The sequence below is a fragment of the Zalophus californianus genome, chromosome 7 (assembly GCF_009762305.2).
Source record: "Zalophus californianus isolate mZalCal1 chromosome 7, mZalCal1.pri.v2, whole genome shotgun sequence".
Lineage (NCBI taxonomy): Eukaryota > Metazoa > Chordata > Mammalia > Carnivora > Otariidae > Zalophus > Zalophus californianus.
The window spans coordinates 53,171,563-53,185,354 of NC_045601.1; positions in this window are offsets into that span (position 1 = coordinate 53,171,563).

A 13,792-nucleotide genomic window follows, 5' to 3' on the forward strand; every position below is an offset into this window, starting at 1 on the left:
GAATTTACCAACAAGGACAAAGTCTTCCATGCTTAATAGTCACATTATTGAGAAGGTTTGGTTTTACTGAGAATCCACTCACTAGTGCATCTCCAGAAGCAAACAGCAAAAAGGAGGAGAGAAGAAATTCCTGTTGTTGTACAAGTTCTAAAATCCTCTGTTTGGTAAGAACACCTCCTGCCCCCAGGCCCATCCACCTCCTTTCCCCCCCAACCCCCGCCAGGAACGTTGGATTTTTTCAAGCAAATTCCTTCTGATTTTGTAGCTCTGTCCTACTACAGTTGTATGTCTTTTATCACTGGAAAATAATTTACACAAATAACCATTTTTACATATCAGTGAACATCCCCCCACCCCACTCACAATGTAAGCAGGGATAATGTCTAAATAAAAACAACAATCCCTTCTAATTCATTTTCACAAAGAGTAACCAAAGTTCTCATTTGATCAATAAAGAATCTCAGAATTTGTCCCTGGTGCCGTTTTTTTGAAGCTAGACATTTACTTCAGTCACTGGTGGAAGAAGACTTGTTTGTTTGGAGCATAAAAAATTGTGACTCTGTGGAGAATTGGTATCCAACAGCATTAAACTCACCAGTTGATCAATCTTAATTATCAAAACAGTTCTTAAGGATCAGCTTAGGTTTTGTATTCTTTGATTGCCATCTGCTGGTGGTTCTCCATACTAGAAAGTAAAAGTGCTCAGGAAGATTGCAACAACCTGGTTGCTGCTTGATTTTAGCAGTTCTTGCCATGGCAGAGAGAACGACATTTTTAATGTCCCATGAAGACCATGATGACACCAGAGAGCCGTGCCAAAGTTCTAGAAAAATGTCTCTCAGAGACATTCCTGGTGTAGCTGTATCCTGGGAAGATGGTTGCACAGCTACTAGGCATCTCTGTAGGGCCAACTGGTCATTCTTTTTTAAAAAATACACTTTATTTTTTAGAGCAGTTTTAGGTTCACAGCAAATTGAATAGAGAGTACGGAGATTTCCCATATATCCCCGGCACCCACACATGCACAGCTCCTACTATAAACATCTAGCACCAGAGTAGTCCCTTTGTTAGAGTTGATGAACCTGCGTTGACATCTCATTATCACCCAGAGTCCATAGTTTACATTAGGGTTCACTCTTTGTGTTGTTTAGCCTATGAATTTTGACAAATGTATAATGACATGTATCCACTGTTATAGTATCATACAGCATAGTTTCACCACCCTAAAAATCCTCTGTGCTCTGCCTACTAATCCCTCCCTAACCCCTGGCAACCATGGATCTTTTTACGGTCTCCATAGTTTTGCCTTTTCCAGAATGCCATATAGTTGGAATAATATGGAACATAGCCTTTTCAGATTGACTTCTTGCACTTAGTAATATGCATCTAAGTTTCTTCCTTGTCTTTTCACGGCTTGATAGCTCATTTCCTTTCAGCATTAAATAATATTCTGTCATCTGGATGTAGCACAGTTTATCTATCCACCTACTGAAAGGCATCTTGGTTACTTCCAAGTTTTGACACTTATGAGTACAGCTGCTTTAGGCATTCATGTACAGATTTTTGTGTGGACATAAGTTTTCAACTTCTTTGGGTAAATACCAAGGAGTGCAATTGCTGGCGGGTATGGTAAGACGTGCTCATTTTTAAAAGGACTAAGTGGGCAGAGCCAGACATGAACATCTATAACAAGAATGCTTTTCTAACCTTCAGTCCCCGGGCCCATGGTGGGCTTCAGGTGTTCAGGAATCCTGCCAAACTCATACACAAGCTGTTGGGTAATGTGTGTTTTTTGGGGAGATGTTTCACTATTTTCATCAGATGCTCAAAGTTGGCTCTGGTTCAAGAAACACAGCTCCCTGGAAACTCTGAAAGGAGTATAGTTGAGCTGGAATTAGAAAATAAGAAAACTGACATTCCTGGGGACCTTAACATGTGCCTGATACTCGTAGACAGCCCCCACATTAAAACAACACCACCAACAACAACATAATGCTAAAAACAACAGCTGGGATTTATTGAGAATCCACCAAGTTAAATAGTTTATCTTTATAACTGTATCTCTAAACTTACAACAACCGCATGCTTACAAAATATCTACATTTTGTAAAAATGACCAGGGATCGGAAATACTGCATTGCTCGTTTGTACAGCTAAACATGAGGCTGAAACTCAAATGCAGACCAATTTAAACTCCATTCTCCAATAACAAAGACAATAAAACAAAACTTCTGCCTCCAATGGCTTCCATGAGAGAAGACAGAGCTGCACACCATCTGTGGTGAGGAATAGAGACTCCCAAAGAGGAGGAGGAAATATCTGAGCTAAGTTTTGAAGGGCAACAAAGACTCAGCTAGGCAGAGGAGATGGGGCAGAGATGGAATTCTAAGAAGGAAACAGCACATTTCACGGCATAGAACATGAGAAAGAGGCTGATTGAAAGTTCCAGAGCTGGTGCTATGATGCTCAGAAAGAATGAATCCTTGCCAGCTCTTGGAGCAATTAGGACAAAGACTAATCATCTCTGGTCTTAAAAAGAAGAAATTCCCAAAGTGAATTTAAAATAGATAAATTGGACTTCATCAGAGTTATAAATGTTTGTACTTCAAAAGGCACCATCAAAAAAAATGAAAAAACAACCCACAGAATGGGAGAAAATACTTTTAACTCCCATATCTAATATGGGACTTTCATCAGAGTATATAAAGAACTTTTACAACATAAGAATAAAAAGACAAATAACTCAATTTTTTTAAAAAAGATTTTATTTGTTTATTTGACAGAGAGATAGAGAGAGCCCGAGAGCACAAGTGGGGGAAATGGCAGAGGGTGAGGGAGAAGCAGGCTCCCCGCTGAGCAGGAAGCCTGACACAGGACTCGCTCCCAGGCCCCTGGGATCATGACCTGAGCTGAAGGCAGACACTTAACCGACTGAGCCACCCAGGTGCCCCAAAACCTGATTTTTTTAAAGGGCAAAGGTTTTGGATAGACACATCTCTAAAGAGGACATAGAAATGGCCAATAAGCCTATGATGTGATGATCAACATCATTAGTCATTAGGCACCTGCAAGTCAAAACTACAATTCGATACCACTCAAGCCCACTAGAATGGCTAAAATAAAAAAGATAGATGATAACAAATGTTGATGAGGATGTGAAGAAATTGTGACCCTCATACTGGGTCACTACCATCCAATGCTGGTGGGAGTGTAAATGGTGCAGCCACTTTGGAAAACAGTTTGGCAGTTCCTCAAAATGTTAAACATAGTTACTAGATGACCTAGCAGTTCAGCTCCTAGGTACATACCCGAGAGAACAGAAAGCATACCTCCATACAAAAAACTTGTCCATGAGCGCTCATAGCAGCATTATTCGTAACAACCCAAATGTCTGTCAACCAATGATTGGATAAACAAAACGTGGAATGGCCATATTCTGGAATATTATTTAGCCATAAAAAGGAATGAAATACGGATGCATGCTACAATGTGGATGAACCTTGAAAACACTGTACAAATTGAAAGAAGCCAGTCATAAAAGACCACGTTATGTAATTGTGTTTATATGAAGTATGCAGGATGGGCAAATTCACAGACACAGAAAGGAGGTTATAGTGGTTGCCACAGGCTGCGGGGAGATGAGGGAGAATACCAGTGGCTGCTACTGGATACAGGATTTCTTTTTGGGGTGATGGCAAGTTCTGAAATTAGATAGTGATGCTGGTTGCACAACTCCGTGACTATGTGAAAACCACTGAATTGTACACTTTAATAGGATAAATGTTATGGTGTGTGAATTATATCTCAAGAAAGCTGTTGTTCCAGAAGGGTGTGGGCAGCAGGGATGGGGGGTGCAGGGGGCAGGGAGGGAATCTTTCCTGAAGCAGAGTTGTCCTATGCATGGAGCTGTATCAGAAAGGGCAAAGTGAGAGGGGCCTTAGAGAATGACAACAATAACAATTATAACCCCTCACTTCATTCACTGAACAAGTAGTTGTTGACGACCTACTACAGTTTAGATGCTGGGGATACAGAGAAACAGAAAACATCTCTGTCTACATGGAGATTCTATTCTAATGAGGAGACAGGCAATAAACAAATAAGTCAATGTGATCTCAGATAGTGCTAAGTGTTACTCAGAAAAAGGAGGGACTATTGTAGATGAGAGGCCCGGGAAGGCCTTTAGGGGGTGACACATGCACAGAGACCTGAACAAAGTGAATTTTGTCAGTATTTCTCCAATGCGGCACTGAGTTTAGATGTGCATGTTACTTGATCCTCTTAACAACAGATAGGGTAGGTACTACTATTATCCCCATTTTACTGATGAGAAAATTGAAGTAGAGCAAGATGGAGCTGGTGTTCATACCCAGGTTTGTCCTTTTATAGCACTTTATAACTTTTAAAGCTCTTTCATGCAAATGGAATAATATATGCAGAAGTGCTTTGTGGATGATAAGGTACTATGCAAATGTAAGTAATTATAACTATTTTAATGTAATCTGGTTCGACCTCCATGGCATGCATCCTTGTGAGGGAGATAAGGTGTGTAACATTATGTCATTCTTAGACAAAAACAAACACACACAGCTGTGAAGTGCAAGGTAAAGTGACTTGCACAAGGTCACAAAGTTAATTACCGTTATTATTCAGAACTAACACCTTTTTTAAAAGTTTTGTATTTTTGTCTCTGGGGTAATAAATTCTGTGTATTTTTCTTGCCAAGCCTATTTATAAAACTATATTAATTATTAGAGTGAAAAACAGTTTAGCAGTCCTAAATAAATCTTCAGATGATCTTTTCTTCTGTATCTTTGATTCCACTCACTCCACAGGCTCCTTCCTTCTCCCTGTCTTTTCCTATACCCTAACTTTTCCAGACACTGACACCCTCACATACAGACTCCAGGAATTAGAGAGAAGCCATCACATGCCTCTTAATTAGCACAGGGAAGAGGCACTTACCGTCTTAACTGAATGAGACCAAGTAAGTCATTAGCTCTCAAGATATAGAGTCAGAGTGCAGTTAGTAAGAGAGATATGGATTTCTTAAGGTGACTACATGGGGTCTGAAAATCACTCTCCAAAGTGATTAAATGTGGGGCTCCTGGGTGATTCAGTTGGTTAAGCATCTGCCTTCGGCTCAGGTCATGATCCCAAGGTCCTGGGATCGAGCCCCGCATTGGGCTCCCTGCTCAGCAGGAAGCCTGCTTCCCCCTCTCCCACTCACCCTGCTTGTGCTCCCTCTCTCGCTGTGTGTCTCTCTGTCAAATAAATAAATAAAATCTTTAAAAGAACAAAAAACCCAAAATGATTAAATGTGCTTGATTTTAGATGCTCTAGGTCAGAGGGAATTGGCAACATCCTCGAATGTCAGATCTGTTAAGAGCAGATAGTAGCATTTATTCTCCCCTTCATCCAAGGGACCAGAGATCTGCCCTTCCCTGGACATTGAGGGCCAAAGCCAGAGGCTTTGAGACTGTAGGATTTCAGAAACCCCACACTGGGGATTTGCTTTGTGAATGGTGCCTTGGAGCAAAGTATCTGGTTGGAGGTCTGAGGATACTTACCTTAACCAACCTCCTCCCCGTCTCCCATCCTCTGTAAAGTTTGGTTTTGGACCTCTTTCCTGAACCTTTGGATAAATTATTGCTTAAACCTTCTGTAGGGATCGAAGATAAGGCTGTATCTAAAACTGAGGACTCGGGACCCTTCATCGTGGGCCTAGGAACCTCATGGCTGACCAGGAGGGGCCCCGCCCCAGAGGAGGGCAGCAGGAGTAATTTCTATTATGTTCCACCTGGAAAAGCTGCTAGATGCATCCTATGAGGGAAAGAAAACAGAGGGGCTGAGAGCATGTTATATGAACATGGCAAAGTCATCTTTATTTATTTATTTAAAGTCATCCATCCATGGCAGCCACCTTGCTGTACCTACTAGACCAACATTTCCCAAAATGCATTTCCGCAGACTCTTGTTACATACATTTATTTATTTATTTATTTTAATATTATTCATTTATTTGGCAGAGAGAGAGACAGTGAGAGAGGGAACACAAGCAGGGGGAGTGGAAGAGGGAGAAGCTGGCTTCCCACAGAGCAGGGAGCCCGATGAGGGGCTCGATCCCAGGACTCTGGGATCATGACTTGAGCCAAAGTCAGACGCTTAATGACTGAGCCACCCAGGTGCCCCTATGTGCATTTTTAAAAAGGGGGTAATGGTCAAATACTTTGGGAAACCTCATGTCTTATCCTTCATCTTAGAGATTTACATTCTTGTTAACATATCAAGGGTTTCAATCTCCTCTCTTCTCTTTGTTCTCTCTTCCTGCATGATTCCAGTTCAGGACACATTCATCTGACACCTGCAGGTGAGGGGTGGGTCACAACAGCTCTAGCAGGGATGGGAATAAGACAGCCTGAACAAATGAAACTGAGATTAATCTTTTTTTTTCCTTTTGCCCTTTTAAAAAATCCTCCTTACCCCTTGACATTACATTAATGATATAGTCTTAGAATTTGACTATAAAGTCCAGATTCCTTATTTTGATCTTCAAAACCCTTTACAAACTGGCTCCACCAATATCATCTTAATCCCATAACCAGGTGACTTTGCTGGAACAGACCTAAGATTCAGATGCCCTAGGAGAATGGAGCCTAATGGCCTTCTTTACTTTGTAACTATTTACATTTGCATGCGTCAGAAATGAGGAGCCCTTTGGATAAAACACTTGAACCCTGTCCACGATTGGGGTGAAGACATGTACAGACAAGTCTGATTGACTGGAGGTCCCAGGTGGAAGCTGAGAGAGCACATTGGTAAGTAAGGGGACTCTTGGTGCAGGGAGCAGGGTAGGGAGCAGATGCACAGAGGAACACCTCTGTCCTGGACTCTGCCTGGATTACAAACTCACCTCCACTGCTTACCACCTGTGTGTCTCCGGGCACATTTCTTCATCTCTCTAAGCCTCCTGTTCCTCATGTCGAAAATGGGTGCAGTTCTAGTACCTACTTCATAGAGTTGTTTGGGAATGAAATGAACTAATGTATGTAAAGTATTCAGCAGTTCCTGTTATCAGTAAAATTCCTGTTATCAGCAATAAGGCTTTAGCATCAAGGAGTTTATAGGAGCAGTTCTGCAGAGAGTGGAAACTGACCTTGGAACTACACTTTATTTGTGTGCTCTGGGGAGAAAATGCCTTTGTCTATGAACAGAAGGTTCTGTGATTCCTTGGCACTCAAGAATCTTTTCTGTGGACCTCTCCCTTGGCTCTTCTATCCCCCACCCCCAACTTCAGAGAACACTCTACCTCCATCACTAAGCAACATAGTAATACTGGGGTATATTCTTTTTGCAAGAGCAATGACATGGACTTCAACAATCAGATGCAAAGGCTCTAGCACTTAAGCAATGGCAACAGTAATGGTGAAGGTTGGGCAATGGCCCCTCTGGATTCCATTGTAGTCTGAGCCTGCAGGGTTGTAACTTACTTAGCCATGGTGGAGAGCAATTTGCAAGTCCAAAATGGGTACATGAGAGAGCTCCCCTGGTCATTTGTGCAACTTCTGCATGAGGCTGGATTTCCCACAGCCTGCCAAGCAGGGATGGAGAGCCATCAAAATTGGGTGAATGAACCTAAATCTGGGGAAGCTCTAGGCCCTTAGGCTACATTTATACACTAGTAGCAATCATTTATTGAGGACCTGCTGTTGTCAGGCCCTGGGTTGGGCACCCTTCATTTACTAAGCATACATGAAAAAGTTATTCCCATTTTACAGAGGAAGTTAAGCCATTTGCCTAAGATCACATGGATAGGAAGTAGTAGAGCTGGGTTTTGAATTGTAAGCTGATCTGGAAGTCCAAACCCTTCCCTTCTATGCTAGTCTGCTTTTCTCTATCTATACTTCCAGCCGTGTGTTCCAGTATTGCACACACTCTTTAACTTTGTCTCCAATCTATCTTATCAGTTTGGTCTACAGTTCTTCCTACTTTTGTTTCCTAAAGTACTGCCTTTTTTGAGGTTCAGTAGGCATACAGTGCCTTGTCTACATGGGAGTCATAGTCACCAGCCCCTTCTATATTAGCCATCACTATATACTTTTGCAGCTTTTATCTACTGACAGTGGATTTGGGAGAAAATCTACAGCTTTCCTACTCAAAGTATAGTTCATGGTCCAGCCAAGTAAGCATCGCCTGGAGTTTGTTAGAAATGAGGAATCGCAGGGGCGCCTGGGTGGCTTAGTCAGTTAAGTGTCTGATTTTGGCTCAGTTCATGATTTCAGGGTCTTGGGATCAAGTCTCCCTGGGTTCCTCACTCAGTGGGAAATCTATTTCTTCCTCTCCCTCTACGCTTCCCCTCACTTGTGCTCTCTCTCTCTCTCTCTCTCAAATAAATAAATAAATAAATAAATAAATAAATAAATAAATAACATCTTTAAAAAAAGTTAAAAAAAAAAAGGAAATGAGGAATCACAGATCCCACCCCAGACTTACTGAATTAGAACCTTAATTTTAATAAGGTCCCCAGGGGATTCATATGCACACCAGATTTTGAGAGGCACTAGTCTATAGCTTTGAGCAGAATCCCTGAAGCCACCAAGCTTTGGGGTATTTCCTGATTCAGTACAGAGCTTTCTAAAGCTAATACGTTGCTGCTCAGCACCTCAAAAGCCCCTCAAAATCACTTGATGGGGTATCACCTACCCCAACACTTAAGCCCCCAACACTCAAGCAGGCTGTAGGTTTTCATGGTGATTGGAGGCAACCACCATGGGAAAAGACTGTGAAAGGTGCTTCAACGTGAAGAGGAGCTTAATCTTATAAACGATCATAGTCATTCTAAAATATGGCCACCAACTGGAATCAGAGTGGGAGGTGGGGAGAACAATTCTGATATAACTGGTATAGAGAACAATTCTGATATAACTGGTATAGAGAATGGCCTAGGCATTGGAAAGTTCTTAAGTTCCCCAAGTGGTTCTTATATGCAGCAAAGTTTGAGGACCACTGAACCACTGTGACTACCTTCTTTCAGTTAATATAATTCTAGGGTCTATGTTATATTCAAAGGTAACACAGGGTTTCCTATACTTGATTTTAAGACTCACCTGGAGTAATTGCTAAAAATAAAATAATCAGGCCTTATTCCCAACTCACTGAGTCAGAATCACCAAGGGTCTGGGAGCTGTAATTTTAACCAGCACCTAGGTGCTCTGCTCCTCTTCATAGAGGAGATTTGGAAGATATTGCTTCCAAAGACCAGTGGATTAGAAGCTCTAAACCCTGTAGCAGTTGCCTGCTTTTATCATTTTCTTGTTTCTGGAAGGGCACCTGATCTTTCCCCATCAGGAACTCCTTGGGTTTAAAAGTGTAAAAAACGGTCTTGGTATCGTTCTACAGCTTTTTAAAGGGAAATGTTCTCTTATAAAATGCTCAGGCTGACTGTAATCTAGAGCTTAGCACAGCTCTTGGCACAGGGTCTCAAATATTTGTTAAATAAATTAGTGAGTGGTAAAATAACTCTGAAAAGGAGCACCAGGGTGGCTGGAAGAAGGAACCAGCAAGCAGACTAACTCCCTTAATTTCTGACTTTTGAGTCAGGAAGTTTACTTCAGTAAACTTGACATATGACAAATAGATAAATTAGGAAGTGGTTATTCATTTCACAAAAGGCTGATTTGATTTACAGAGGATTCATTAAAGCAGTGTATTTCCCAGACTAGCAGAATCAGCATTACCTGGTAACTCACGAGAAATGCAAATTTCCAGGCTACGCTGTAGAACCTGAATCAGAAACTCTGGGTTATGGGGTCTAGCAATCTGTGTTTTAAAAAGCCTTCCAGGTGATTCTCTTACAACTAAAGTTTGAGACCTACTGCACCAGAGTAATTCTTTACATGAGACATTCCCCACAACAAACGAGACAAAGGATGTCCAAGAATACACTTGTTGCCAAAGGGGACCTTAGCTGTATTCTCTGATCAAGTATCCCTATGCATCTTCAGAAAGATTCCACACCGTAGTTGAGTATTTCCTTAAAAAAGCACTTTATATATATAAGTATAATTTGCTTATATTTAACCTGAATAGTTTTATAGTGTCAGATGGAAAAATATCACAGCATACTGCACAGGGTGAGAGTTAAGTTCTCTTTTTTGATCTTTCTTCCGGTAATATGCTGAGCCGTAATATAAAATATATTTCTTGCTATGAATAATGGTCAAAAGCAGTTTGAAAAGCACAGCTGCATATGGTACAAGGTTTGGCAGTTCTCATGCATGCGAACAGAGAGTGTCATGTAAATAAGTATGCAGAAGGGCTCATTATAAGGATCAAATCAGTAATCCCTGCTAAGAAAGAACATTCCTTATGTTCTAAAAAGGCTTTCTATTTCTGTGGTCCTGCCTCAGATTTCAAGCAGCAAGCTGCCTTCCCAGGTTGGTCAGTTGCTTTTCCCAGAGTGTCTGGGTTTTGGTGAGAGGAAATGCAGACATTGACAGATAATTAAGACGCGTACGCTAGGCTACTAGTATGTGCGTAATACTGAACCTAACAACTGCTAAAAGTAATTCATTTAGCATTTCCTAATGTGGAAACGAATGAAGAGCATCCAAATGAGAACAAGCAGAGGCTATTTATTCAGAGCTTGCCACAGCAAGGGATTCTGCCACCATCACTTGGGTTTGGCAGAGACTTAAAGCCAGGCAGGGGAATGGGGAAGCTTTATAGTGCAAAGAAGGGAAGGCTTCACGGATGCTCTGATTAGGGGTGGTTGGCATGGAGAAGCTGGAGCCAGGCTAACTCAGAGCGGGTCATCCTGGGCGATTGGCTTAGGCAGCGTATTTGGCTGGTTGATCCCGATTTGAAAATAGGGGCAAAAAACTGGAAGCTGGCAGTTTTTGACCTAGTCCTGATGTTCTGGGCTGATTGCTGAAGAGACTGTGTTTTGATTTCCTGGATTGGTTGCTGTAAAGGTTATGTGTTAGGGTTCTATTGTTTTAGAGGTCTAGTCTGTCTCATTACCCATCAAAGCAAGGCACCAACTTAACCTGTAGGGCAAGTTTATTCATTTATTCAACACTTAGGGTCTCTTGCCAACTTGTCCAGTGAATAAGAAGTTAAAATGAGGGTTGAATCTAGGCAGCCTATAGGTCAAAGTTCCCCTCCCTCTGTCTGAATAGTTAGTGTTGGCAGGGATGACCCACAGAAATGTGCTTTTGGTGGACTGGAAATGCCCAATGATGCTGAAACATCTTGGCTCATAATCATTCAGCTCAAGGGTGGCTACTCTGCATCTGTGCTAATCTGAGTGAGCCATGAGAGCTGACCATAATCACTCACCCCTCCATAGCCCAGCAACAAAGCAGGCTCCCAACCCAGCTGCTTGCCCTGGTCTCAGGCTGCCAGGCAAAGGTTGCCAACCTTAGCAACCCAGAGAGGTCAAACTTCCAATATCTTCTTCTTTCAGTTAAGGGTCTCAGCCAGATGCCAACTGCAGCCCAGGAAGTAATGGCTAGAGGATCTCACCATTTAACTGCCCAGTTTCCGTACCCCTTCCAAAATTTGGTAATCTCCCATCTTGTGAGGCAGAAACTTCATCTCGGCATAGAAGATACTCACTTCCTCATCTCACCAAATACTCACTTTCCCAGTCTCCCCTGCAACTACGGCATGGCTGTGACCCAGACCCACCAAGTGGGCACAACTGTATGAACTTAAGTCTCCAACTCTATACAAATGCAAAAATCCCACAACACACACTACTTCTTGTTACCTACATGTTCTGCTGTTCCATAGTGTGAACGAGGTAAAGTGGGGAGAAACAGGAAAGGAAGAAAAGGGAAAAAAGAGTCAGTGAAGCTTGTTTTATTTATTTTAAAGATTTTATTTATTTATTTGTCAGAGAGAGAGAGAGCACAAGCAGGGGCAGCAGCAGAGGGAGAGGGAGAAGCAGGCCCCCCTGCCCCTCTACTGAGCAGGGAACCTGATGTGGGGCTCCATCCCAGGACCCTGGGACCATGACCTGAGCTAAAGGCAGACACTTAACCAACTGAGCCACCCAGGTATCCCAGTGAAGCTTGTTTTATTATTATTTTTTTAGATTTTATTTATTTTTTTGACAGAGAGCAAGAGAGAGCACAAGCAGGGAAAGTGGCAGAGGGAGAAGTAGGTTCCCAGCTGAGCAGGGAGCCCAACACAGGGCTCTATTCCAGGACCCTGGGATCATGACCTGAGCTGAAGGCAGACATTTAACCAACGAAGCCACCCAGGCGCCCCTGAAACTTGTTTTAAATGGAAGATTTTGATCAGGCTTTTGCTCAAGTTTAAGCAAAAAATGTAGTTTCTGAGATTGTTAACAATTAACATGAATTTACATAGCAGGTAAGAGGATAGAACATATAGAATATAACAAATAAAAACAATTATGGGGCGCCTGGGTGGCTCAGTCGTTAAGCATCTGCCTTCGGCTCAGGTCATGATCCCGGGGTCCTGGGACTGAGCCCCGCATCAGGCTCCCTGCTCCGCGGGAAGTCTGCTTCTCCCTCTCCCACCCCCCCCCGCTTGTGTTCCCACTCTCGCTGTCTCTCTCTCTGTCAAATAAATAAATAAAATCTTAAAAAAAAAAATCAATTATAGGGGCACCTGGCTGGCTTAGTCAGTAGAGCGTGTGACTCTTGATCTCACAGTTGTGGGTTTGCACCCTACTCGGGGTGTAGAGATTACTTAAAAATAAAATCTAAAATCAAAATAATTTTGTTGAGTAGTGGAAGAAATTCAATAAATAAACAAATCCATATAGAATATATTACTTGGTGAGAAATGCCTTGAAGAAAAATAAAAGCAAATAAGGAGATAGAAAATGAAGGAGGATGCTACTTTATTTTTTTATTAAGTAGGCTCCACACCCAGCGTGGAGTCCAACTCAGGGTTCGACCTCATGACCCTGAGATCAAGACCTGAGCTGAAATCAAGAGTCAGTCACCCAACCAACTGAGCTACCCAGGCGCCCCAGATGCTATTTTATAAGGAGATCAGGTAAGACTTCTCTGAAAAAGTAGTATTTGATCAGAGACCTGAATGCTGAGGGCTTCAAAGGGGCCACTGGGATAGCTGGGGGAAGAATGTTCCAGGCAGAAAAACTCACCATGTGCAAAGGCCCTGAGGACAACAAGGAGGCCAGTGTGGCTGGAGTAAGTTAATGAGGGGGCAGTGGTGGCCATGGACTGGGAGAGGTGGGGCATAGGGCAGATGACTTAGGACCTTGCAGACCCAAACGCTCAGCTTTCATTCTGGTGAGATAGGAAGACTGTGGAGGATTTTGAGGAAAGGAGGATTTTAAATGATCTTACAGGGTTTTTGAAGGATCTTACATACATATACACCCAGATGGGTGTTATATAAAACTGGTGAAATCCGGGTAAGATCTATAGATGGTACCAATGTCAATTTTCTGATTCTGATACTGTATTTTAGTTATATAAGATGTTACCATTGGAGGAGGCTGACTGAAGGGTACATAGGCTTCTCTCTCTCTACTATTTTTGCAACTTCTTGTGAATCTATGTTTCAAAATCGAAAGTTGAAAGGAGGGGGAAAAAAAAGGATCCCTGGCTGCTGTGTGGAGGACAGATGTGAGGCGTGACAGAGGTGGGCAACAAGATTGGAAGGAGAGATGGTAACAGGCTGTGAAACGGAAGAGCCAGCCAAGTGAGGTAAGGTATGTCAAAGAAGACTTTTTGGGGACATCACTTTTGTATTCGATCTTAAGAAGATTTGTTTGATATCAAAGAGT